The following is a 12,413-nucleotide window of genomic DNA, read 5'->3' on the forward strand; positions in this document are numbered from 1 at the left end:
TTATCACTCATAGAAGGCTAAAGGATTTAAATGACTAAATGAGCTAAACAAGTAAACTAGTTAACATTGAGCTAACCAAGTACTGAACGAGTTAAACGAGTCAGCACTGAAACGAGCTAAACGAGTTAAAGTTAAAAAAGTAAATTTTAAACAAGTCAACGAGTTAAATGAGTTAATCGAGTCGAGCTCGAGCTCGACTTTGTTTAGTCGAGCCGAGCTCGAGCTTGTTGTAAGAAGCTCGACTCGAGCTCGAGTCGAGTTTGAGCTCGAGTAATCTTAGCCGAGTCGAGCTCAAGCTGGCCAAGCTCGGGCTCGGCTCGGCTCGTGTGCAGCCGTAGAGATAGGTCCCTTACCCCAAACTCCTTGGTGCCTTTGTCCATCCAAATCGGAAACTGTTTCCAATTGACGCGAGGGTGATCGAAGACTACATCACAGTGTCGATGTCGCCCCACTAGTAATCTGAATGGTTGGCTGCGATCTATGTATGGTGCAGGGGCTGACTAAGCTCAACCTTCGATTGGAGAACCCCATTTCGAGATCCGGTGAGAACAGGAACCATCTTACTTCGCTGCCAGGTTTGGCTTTTCTTGTATCTTCTCGCCAAACTCCCCCGATTCGGCTGCTCATATTCACTCCACTGCTCCTTATCAACATGCCCACCATTCATCCTCTTGCTCGGTTGGATAACAGTCTCTCACTCGAGTAGGATGGTTGGCTGAGTAATGAGGCTCAACCCATCGCCCCACTTGGTCACCTAACTCGTCAACACGGTGGTATTCATACAAATGATTAGAACCTTTCTCATCCTCTTGATCTTCCCGGCCGCATTCAGATTCATGAATATGTGGTTCATGGTTCCCTTGGGCAGTGTATACCCTGTCATAACTATGCACATGATAATAAGCTAGATAATGAGACTCGTTGGTTCAATGTTCTATATAGCTGCTATCTTGTTTCTCATAGTAATCTCCGTAACAGCCTTCTCCTCCATAATAATCCTCCACGGGTGAGCTGTAATGTAGTAAGACCCACCATTAGAATTTTTGTCTTTCCATTCAGCCATACTTGAAGCTTGAAGATGTTAAACTTGAAGACATATGACTGTCCCACAACAACACTTTCACCTACCTCACAATGGTGGCTAGTACAAGGGTTTCCGGTCTGCACAAAGACCTTAGATGTTCCCAAGGATGTTTACATTCAGCCCATCCAAACCTCACCACAATTTCTCATATTTACATAAAAGGAAAATGACTTTAAAGTTTACATCAACGCAGCGATACAAGGCATAAATCTCTCTCAATTCACTCAACAATTCATGCCCATTGTCGCTTCAAACCATGCCCTAAGTACCCCAAGGTGAGTCTTTCCCACTGTAGGGCTGTGTCCTCTGCAAGGTGCAGGAAGAGGAGCCCAAAACAGGGGTGCCGGTGGCGAGTTAGATCAGGAACAACACCCTTTCCCTCGCAGCTATAGGGAGGCTCAAGTAATACCTCGCCGGAGCTATGTCCGGCGTCACCACTGAGGATGAAAGCCAAATCAGACCTCGGTATTCAACAGGTCCTCTTCAGCTCACAGCAAAACCTAGAGGATCATGATCTTTCTAAAACAGTAAGTAAGTGCAGGAAAACATGAAGGTTCTGCACTTCACTGATTCACATTGGAGCCCCTATTTCAAAGATGATGTAGGGGGAACAATCGCCGGATTGGCACCAGCGAACGCCTCTTCAAGCAGCTGCTAAGTTGCTTCAAGAATCCAGCAGCTCCAAGGCAGTTTCTGTTGTCCTCCATGCTCAGTTCCTCACCAAACGATCCAGCTCGCAACAATGGACAGAATCAGAATTCCAGAAAAGCTATAGAAATGAATCCAAATAGCTAGGATCGTCACTGTGTTTAAAGGATAACCCAAATTGACATACAGATTTGGGGGAGTGAGAAAGTATCCCCCTTGCAGGTCTGGTTCCAACAGCAGGCAGGAAGAAGCTCCACTCACAGATTTTTAGAAAATCACAAAGAGCTCCACAATTCCCCCAACCTTGGCAGTAGGTAGCCGACACCTCCAGGAGTGGACCGCAGCTCAGCTCCCAATGATCTCTCTGGGAGGATTTGTGAATTCCCCCAGCTCCAGTTGTGCCTAACAGCTTCTCTTTTCACTGCGAGACAGCTCCCAGCACAGCAAAACTCAAACAACAGGTAAAATCAATAAGAATTGTGCTTGAAAAGTCATGGAGAAGTCACTGAATGCTCGAGTAAACCCCTAGAGAAGATGTGACGGGGTGAGGCAATCATCGAAAGTGCCGGCGAACGCGTATTCTCCCTTGGAGCTCTGGTATATCAGGAATCAAGCAGGCTGTCACTCCAGGGACCTTCGCCCTTCAAAAACCGATACCTCCTTGTTGGGTTGTCCAAAATTTCTGAAATTTGGATTAAAAATTAGTAGACATCTGGGGCAATCCGGAGGTACCAAGCTCGTTGTCTGGTTAGATCCACAGGAACAGTCGAGCGCAGGAGAAGTGACGCCTCAGGTTGGTTCTCCCGTTGAGTTTCAGGTTGTTCTCAGTCACAGGAAATGCCTCCAGACAGTCTGCACTCAAAAATCTGCTGTGCCCTGGGTTCAACTCAGAAAAATCTAAAACTTGGAGGGTAGGTGGCCAAGACGTAGACGAATCTAACGGTTCCAAGTTAGTCTCAATCCGTGGCTGGAGCAAATAGCACTGACGATCTGAAAATCCATCAAAATCTGGTTTTCCACTGGCTAAGCAAAGCGTTCTCAGGAGCCTACAGGGGATAAAAAATTTACCCAGCCTTCACCAATTCTCCAAAAATTTTGTAATCGCGTGGGAAGGCTTCCAAGACACTCGGGAAGAGGATCGTTCAATGCTTGTCAGCCATCGTCTCCTCTGCAAACAGCGCCAAGGACCCAAAGTGCCGCCGGTGTCTGCCTGTTCTGTTCAAACACAACTCACTCTCAGATGCAGGATTCTGCCCAGAGTAGTCTCAACTCCAAAATTCGCTACGTCCTGGTGCTGGCTCAGAAAAATATCAAACTTGGAGGCAGATAGCCAAGATCCAGACGATTCCAACGAATCTAGACTCGTCCCAAACTGCTGCCGAAGAATCAGCGCTGGAGTTTTGAAGTTAGAGAAGATTCAGAACTGTCCACCGTCTCAGAAGGGTGAAACAAGGAAGAATCGGGCAGTATCCTGGCCCGACACGTGCTTCAGGGGTTCGGGACACTCGGACACGATGTCGCCCACGTTGTAAGGAGCCCGACTCGTGTGGACGCGGTGGTGCGCGACTCGACGGGACTCACATGACCCAAAGTGTCGCCGGATTCTTCAAAATGGTCGGAATCCCTCATCCGCGCCGGAAAAACAACAGACAAGTTCGACGAACTTCAAATGGCCATATCTCCTCAGATCCTAGGTGGATTTCTTCTTTTCTGTTCTCCTTCCTTTTGGATAGATGGACGCGATTCAGCGTCGATACCGCTTGCACCGGAAAGCTCGGGTATCGCCGGAAAAGAGGGAAAACAGCGCCTGAAAAACACCGCCTCTTCAAAAATCGATTTCTCCCCAACCGTAGCCCAAAAAATCCTGAAAATTTTTTTGGAAGATTCTTGAGACTCAGTCGATTCCAATGGTCTAGCGCTCGACAGCTAAATCGTCAAGGAGAAACAACACCGGGGCTCTGAGTCACCATGTTTTGGCTGCTTCCCTACTCTTGCTCTGGCGTCTATACCCTGTCTACAAATCTTGAACCGCCAGAAGCCGAGCGCGCTCTGAGACCAACTTTGTTAGAGGTATCAGAGCGGCGTTGAGTGGAGAAGGATTTGTATGGGCCGGCTTGCTGTTGCTGCTCAAAGGGATTAGGCGCTCAAGCGAGACGCAGTGGTCGGAGGAACATTCTGCTGAACTCTTCCAACACAAAACAGATATGCCAAATGCCGGAAATGTCGAGCGATGCTCTGATACCAGCTTTGTTGGCCCGGAACCGTCGGGAGGTGCCGAGAGGCGCCGACCCCAACCTTTTTTCTTAACCTCCCAAGATCTCGCTCGGCGTGGCTGGGTGGACGAAGAATGAAGGTCTATGCCCTGTGGAGTTTTCTTCTTCTTCAAACGCTGGAACAGGGTCACAGAGCTCGGGTGGAAACGGGCACCAAAGGAGATGGAATGAACTTGTGTGCATTGGAGGGCGATTGTGGAGGTGATGGCGACTGTGATGGAACGGAACGTCACTGGGAAACGATGAAGGTGTGAGCGGAGGGCAATGGAACAGTGATGGTGGTGATGGAGTTCCACCTCTGTCGCAGGACAGGGGCAGGGGAGGTGTTGGTCAGTCGTGGCAATGTTTATCCATTGTTGGCAAGTTCTCAGTTCCACAAAGATGCTTACCTGTATGTCGTAGGAGTAAAGATGCTTACCTGTGTGTCGTAGGTGTCGTAGCTGCAAGGACTCGTCGGAGAAAGACCATGTTGCCGGAGAGACTCAATGTTGTTCATCCATCACCTTCCACTGAAGAAAACCACGCTTCAGCCGTCTTACAGAGTTTCGAAGGGAGATTGGAAATCAGCCTATGCTGGCTATTTTGATTCAAACCGCCAGCAGAATGTGTCTCGCCGGAATCTTCTCATTACGAGGGATTACAGTCTACTTCAATAATGTTGTAAAAGGCGAGAAAGTGAGGCGAGACGTTGAGCCTCTTATGAGGTAAGGCGAGGCGAGGCATAAGCTTCACGGAAAAATTTATGAATTATATAATATTTATAAAAATAACAACAAAACTGAAAAAAATGATTACAATCCTAAGCATATCAATAAATAACAATGGTTACCCTATCAAGCTAACCACGAAGCAAGCCTATGCTTGCTGCCGGTCCAGACCCAATTTAAATTGAGGGAATTGAATCTCATTTTCTCGACCTGATAAAAAAAGAGCTTGATAAAATCCGACCCAAAACTGGTCTTGATCAAGCCCCCCACCTTTAAAAGGGGAAGAGGAGGGAAGGAAAGGATATCGATACAACTGAAAATTGTTGAGTGTATCATTAGAGAAGGAAATTGCCCCATTTGTTGTTCCAAATGGGAGATGTTTGATGCTCTCAGAGTTTTCAGGCGTCTCTGCAGCAACAGGCTGGTTCAGGAGTTGTTGTCGCTGACAGATTTTTATAAAATTCGTCTGACCTCCAATTGAGCTGAAAATTGGTCCACAGGTTATATGATTAGGTATAGACGCCCAAAATTTGGTCTCAATCCGATACTTCTACAAGAATCGCGCCCCTCTGGAAGACCTTGAACTATCGCAGGATAGAACAGGCAACCGCTGGTGCTCCTCTTCGATTCCGCTCAATTTTCGGCGAATTAAAAGAAAAATCCCCAAATCAAATGATAGGAATAGATCAAATCAACTTCAGAAAAGATTATACGAAAGTCAGATCACTAGATTTGGAGTTTTCCCCAATTTCAAACGAGATTGGGTCACTGCCACTGACTGGCGGTGGAATTTTGGAAATCGCCGTCAATGTCCGCTGCATTCCGGCCGTGTAGGATTTCTCCACGGTTTGTTGTCGGATTTGCCGCAAAATTTGTCCGGAAACTCCTTAGGATGTGAGGAAGATAACCACGGTGGCCGATTGCTCAAATGTTCCACCAATTTGCCGCAATCCTCGACTGATCAGGTATGGGTTGGGGAGATGTCCTTGAAGCATATGCCTCAAGCATTGAACGGCCTTCGATGGAGGTGTACGCCTCTACCATACGAGGCGCATGCTTCAGGGATGTGTGCGCCTCACACCCCTGCCTCAAGGCATTTTTTTGAAAAAACGCCTTGAGTCGCTTTTATTTTGTAAGAAGCCTACGCTTCTTACAACATTGGCCTAGATCAAAAAGCCCCTCCTCCATGTTGCTCTCATTTTTAAACAGAGCGGGAGGAAGGAGAAAGGAGAAAGGGACGGGTGGGAGCTCGCGCGTGCGAGCTCACGCGGGTGTCCTACCGCCGTCCCGGTTCGACAATCCGACGGGCGGGAGCTCGCGCGTGCGAACTCACGCGGGTGTCCTACCGCCGTCCCGGTTCGACAGGATTGTCGAACCGGGTGGACTCACATAGAACCGCCCAGGTCTCTCTTTGAAGCCCGGTTCCGAAACCAACTCAAAAAGAACGGGTCCGAACCCTGTCCGAAACCCCCAAAATCCCATGCCCGGATCCCCAAGGCAGCGCCTGGATCCGGGTCTACAAAAGCCAGCGGTCCAACCCGCATTACAATTCCTTCCCATGTCCGGAGAAGCCCCAGGCACGTCCCACTGCGGTGTCCTCCCCCGTGTCCCGCCTCATCGCTGGTCGAATCCCGTCAAACCACGAAGGTCGCCCACCATCATGTCCCACCATGGTGTCCCGGCTCGGCAGAAGAGTCCCGCGATACAGCCGAACGTGTCCCGCCAAGTTCCTTCAACTGCATCCCACCTGTGTCGTCTTGGCCGTGTTTGTCCCTGCTCGGTGTGTCCCGCCTTGCATACAAGCATGTCCCGTTCTTTGCCGCTACGTTCAGTTGCTCACACGTCCCTCCCCCCCATTAGCTAGCATGTCTCGCCTTACTCCAGCAACGTGTTCGTCCCGGAACCCAGCGACTGAGCTCTCTTCCCCTAAGCAGATCTGAGTCCTCGTGGGTTTGCTGGGCAGGTCTCACCCTGGACCGTTTGAAGCAGTTGTGACATGCGGTCTCGCCTGATGATTAGCCTCACTTGTCCACAAAAACGTTTAGGGGATTTGGCTGGAGATGATTTAGCCTCCCTAGCATGCGGAATGGCTGAGTGGTAATTAGTCTCCTTGGCTGAGCCGAGGTTAACCTCTGCAGGCCGAATACGGCACCCATCCGTATTGGCCTCGACTTCGGCCTCTGCCCTCGATTCCACCTTGTGCTGGCCGATTAACCTCCCTAGTATGTGGGAGGACCTCTGAGGAATGGGAGAGGCGCCTTCCATCGTGTCTGAGAGCATGATAGCCTCCCTGGCGTGTTGGCTGGCCTCTGAAAAGGACTAGGAGGTGCTTTGCATCTGGTCCCAAATGGCTGAGATACGGCCAGTCCTCGGCCATCATGGCCGAGCGGGGATTGGGCCGTATCACTAGGGGACGGGCCCACCACTAAGGAGCTGTCACCTATGTTGGGCCAGCCAGCACACCGACCTGCATGGATCCCACATGCCACCATGGGTCGCTTAATTCCCTCAAAAGCTGCTAAATCAACTGGCAATAGGCACTCTCCACTACCTCTTGACCTGCCAACCAGGCAGGGTTCCTAGTTACACCCTACATTGGGTGGATGACGCTCTAGCCAATGGCCAACAAGGGCCGGGCCTAGTGAATGCCATGATCAGTCAGTGGCCTTGCATGCCGCCTGGGTGCATAGCGAGCACTACTTTTCTTTGACTCGACAATAGGGCAGCCTCTTGGCTGCACTCTGCCACGCTGGACCAGCCAGTGGGTTGGGATGCAGCCGTAGCCAATGGGGGAGCCAAGACCTAGCCTAGTGAACGCCATGCTGGACCATTTAGCACCTTTGAATGCCACCCAAGCCCTCCTAAGGCCACCACATCAGCCAGACTGCCCTCTCTACAGGCCACATGGGCAGGCCCCTGCCATCATGGACCAACCACCTCTCCTACATGCCGCCCCAACCAATCATGCGCCAGTCTGCAGTGAGTCAACAGGGCCAACTTGGTCAATGCAACTATGGACCAATCCCTACCCTAGCATGCCGACCCAGCTAACAAAGGACCAATCGCATGCCAAAATTTGGAATTATAAATTTACGCTTGAAGATCTTGATCATATTGATGACACAAAAGCAATAATGAAGAATTATTAAGAAATCATAAAATATATTTTCAGTCATGAATGAGTAAACATGTAGTAGATAACTAATAGAAATGTAGCTTGTTAATTCTTAATTTTTGGATGCAAACAAACACACTCACACCCATCCCCACAACATCCACACCCACACACGCATGTCATCATCACCACCACCACCATACCTGCAACCCATGTTTTTTTAACAATGTTATATTTGCATCCACACAAATAAGACTATAAATGTACTTGCACACGCATACTTCTAATACAAAATAACATGGAACACCAAAAACGTGAAAATTCTAAAAAAAACAAAAGTAGAAAAAAATCCAACGAAGAAAAAGGAACAATATGAAAGAAAAATATTATTCTTTCATTAGAAAAAAATTTTCAGCTATTGAGTGCCAAGCATTTTAAGATGACAAGTCACCTAAAAAAGCAATTAATCAGGCCTGAGAGTCTAGTGCAAGGGCTAAGCAAGCTTTTGACGACACATGCCCATACATATAACCATAAAATATACAGATCGACTAAATATAAGGATTACATGAGCTGCAATGAGTTATTCAATCATTTTAATTGACTGATCATGAGGTACCACGTTAAAGCAACATTTTTTTTTCAATTTAAAGGAAATTGCATTCGGCATAGAACTCCTACGGTAATACCCTTACATCTCCGAGGTTGTAGCTTGCTTCCAGGTCTAGATGGACGTATGTAACGCAACATTTTCAAAAAGGTGAATAACAACTTGCATATCAACTTTGAAAAGAAAGAGAAAGAGGTGCGGACTAATACTAAATGATGAAAACACCCATCACCTTTTTTTGTTTTTTTTTTCAACTGTCTATCACAATGGATTATGTATATATATATATAATTGTATGTGAATTGATATAGAAACTGATGGGTGGTTGTTTTATAGAAACGTGATTAAATTTGCTTATTCATATAACTTTTTTTTTAATTTTCACAATTTTTTTTATCTTTAAACTGCCTAATGCGCCTAGTCTCCCTTAAGCATCTAGGCTCTAAATAGCACTTTTAATAACATAAAACGAAAGTAAACATATTCATCCTGCATAGCGAGACATGGTTTTAACGTAAAGAACAATGAATCACAAAAACGCATGACACAATTTGTTGTCTTCATAAGAATAGGCATTGTACCCACATGCACGATGGAGAAGCCTAAGAACATTCAATTTTGAAAGTCATATATAAAATTATTGAGAACCAAGATACCTTGGTCAAAGTCCTAAATTAGTTGATTTAGGCTTGTTATTGGTTGCCTTTATGAAGCTATGAACAAAGTAAAAGAGGTTATTCAATAGCATACCCTGAGTGAAGATCATAAAATTGCTTGACAAGTAAGTCACACAAATTCTTCCATTCAGTCGCTGCACTTCAACTCGCCTAGAGTGTGGATGAAGCAACCAACAATTTGCTCTTTGTCCGTTAAGACATTCATTGAAGCATGACTTACTGCTTGTCCATTTCCTTGTTTGTGGACAACACATCTCCAGCAGCACCGCAGCCTCCTTTTCTCCAACTCTATCGTGCCCTAGTCCTCCTTGTCTTTTAATAAGAATCCCATTAACTAAAAAACAACAGCACTTAAACATAAATTACAAAAGACGTCACGGCACCCAGCCCTAAAACTGGACTGCACGACTCTAATATCAAAAGCATATTGGATCCAGATATGGATCAGACCCATATACTTTTTCACCCCTCTTCAAAGTGTCAACCATGAACAACTTGCTTTTCAACATCCAAACTTTTCCTTAGTGAGGCCTTTAATGAAGACATAGGTTACTTGATCTTGGGTGCAGATAAATTGAGGCTTGATCTCTTTTTCTTCGACATTGTGTCGAACAAAATGTAGATCAATCTATGTATGCTTAGCACGGCTGCGATGAATAAGGTTGAAGCACTTTGATTATCACATATAAGACTACAATAGGAGATATTTTCTCCAACTTCAGCCAAAAGATATGGCACCCATGTTACTTCAGTAGTAGCCGCAGTCATTGACCTATTTTTGCTTCAGTACTGGACCAAGTCATGGCTTTCGGCTTTCTGTTGTTCCATGACACTAGATTTCCTCCATTGAAAACACTACATCCTGAGACTGGCCACCGTTCATCATAATCTCTTGCCCAATCTGCATCATTGTGTACAATCAGTTTATGTCCTACTAGATCTAACTGTACTTGTAGGTCAACCCATCTGTTACTATTCCTTTCAAATATCTCAATGCGTGTTTCACAACTTCCATATGTGAGGTGTGGGGTTCATGCATGAAATGAGATACATGGTTAACAACACAAACAATGTCTGGTTGTGTAAAGGTTAGATATTGGACATTCCAACTAGACTCCAATATTCAATGGGGTCAGCATCAGGGTCACTATCCCATGTCCCCATTCATCCCTGCTTTACCCATACACATCTAGCAGATATTTATGCTGCAAGAGGGACATCATGCCTTTTTTCGATGAACTTCAATGCCAAGAAAACATCTCAAGTCCCCAAGATCCTTCATTTTCAACCTCTTATTCAAGAGTTTCTTCACCACATTTATATGGATTTCTGAATTTCCCGTAATGATGATGTCATCAACATAAATTAAGAGAGTTGAGACGCCAGACTTACTGTAGAAAGAATAAATGCCCTAACTGTGAACTTCGAAAGTCGACACTTTTGAATCTCCATAGCCAAGCTGTCAAACCAAGATCTAGAGGCTTGTTTAAACCCATATATAGTTCTTTTTAACTTACACATATATCCCCATGAATCACCTTTCATATCTAGGTGGTTGTTCCATGTATAACTAATTTTTGATAAAAGTAACTGCCATAATGACCTAGTCTACTATACCAGACATTTGACTTATTAAACTTAGACACATTAAGGACAAGTTAAAATTTTTCAAGAGACTTGCACTTGAGCTTCAAGTTGGAAGAACTGCATCTTGCGCTCGTAAAATTCTTTTCAACATGACAACTGCAGAATTAAAATGTGTCTTTGACTCTCTACAAGTTTTAATAATTTCAAATCAAATAACTTCCAAAAAGACACAATGTACGCGGGTGATTAACAATGAAATTTCTGATATTTTTTGCATCTCTTTCTAAATCTTCAATCCATGAAAATAACTCCTACCTAAGGATGTTCTTCTTAACTTGGAGGGTTGCATATATCCTTTAGTCCTAAGTTTAGAGTATGTGCAACACATGAGGTCCAAAAGATGTGTGAAAAATCACTTCTTAAACTCAATCAGCCCTTTGGCATATAGCAGCGTTGTCTGTGATACACCCATTAGAGATAATTTATACACCAGTCACGTTCCATTTGAACATTCTTAATACACTTTGCTCGACATCACTCTTCTCATCCTTAAGAAGTGACGTTCCCAGCCTTTCTAAACTCAGAGGCACATATCCTGCTAAATTGATATTTGCAAGTGTGTCACAGACTTCTTCCAGTATGGATTTGTAGTTACATTGAAAGGAATACAACTAGAAAAGAAAATTTTAACAGCTAATTTATTTAATTCTGCTCTTCCAAAAAAAATCTAAACATGTCTTTGTAGTCTTTCTTTTTTTATCAACTGTCTTAGGAAGCATGGAAGCATTTGTCAGACTAGCACTTGCTTTCTTGTAGTTTTCGATTGCATCAGCATGGTCTTGCAACTTCTTGAACTCTCTAGCTTTTTCTATAAATATCTAATTACATGCTTGAATTCTAAAATGTGGCAACTTGATCAAACGTGCCTTCACTCTTGTGTAAGATCCAACAAATGAAATTTGACAATGTGAATACACAAAACATACATTTCCATCAACACTACCTGCATCTTTTGTGACCACTTTTTCTTTCCACAATGGTTCTTCTTCACTTGCATATGCTTCACCAAGTTGTGAAGCAGTCTTTGAAACATTAATATCATTCACACTAGATGAACCTGTTGCTAGAGAATCTAAAGCAACTTACTTTCCTTTCCTTTTGTCAACCATCGTGCAAATTTTATTTTTTACCTTCAGAATGGAAAATTCAAATTTAAGAACATTTAATGTAACCACATTATAATTAAAGTTGATATAAGAGTATACATGAAGCAATAACATTACAATTGTAATCCAATTACAAAGTAACAAAAAACTATGACAATTGATATACATGATATGTTATGATGATACGGTGATATGTAGATTTACTAGAGTATATATAACATATATAAATTTTAAACATATATAAAAAAACTCCATGACATTACAAATAACAGCATGAGCATGCATATATTATTATTACAATTTAGTTATTAATGTATATAACATACTTGCATACAAGCATATCAGAACAACATATATAATATATTATATATATATTAATTTAGTAATATAATGTACTAATATAGAGCCAAAAAATTGTTAGAATCATAGAAGCAGAAACTAAAATCAAAACTTGAAAAGAAGAACAAGGCTGCATATATACAAAAACTTATATTATATATTATAACTCGACAATATATCAGTTGCAAATTTTGGCTTTTTTTGTGT

The sequence above is a fragment of the Nymphaea colorata genome, chromosome 10 (genome assembly GCF_008831285.2).
Source record: "Nymphaea colorata isolate Beijing-Zhang1983 chromosome 10, ASM883128v2, whole genome shotgun sequence".
In the NCBI taxonomy this organism is placed as follows: Eukaryota; Viridiplantae; Streptophyta; class Magnoliopsida; order Nymphaeales; family Nymphaeaceae; genus Nymphaea; species Nymphaea colorata.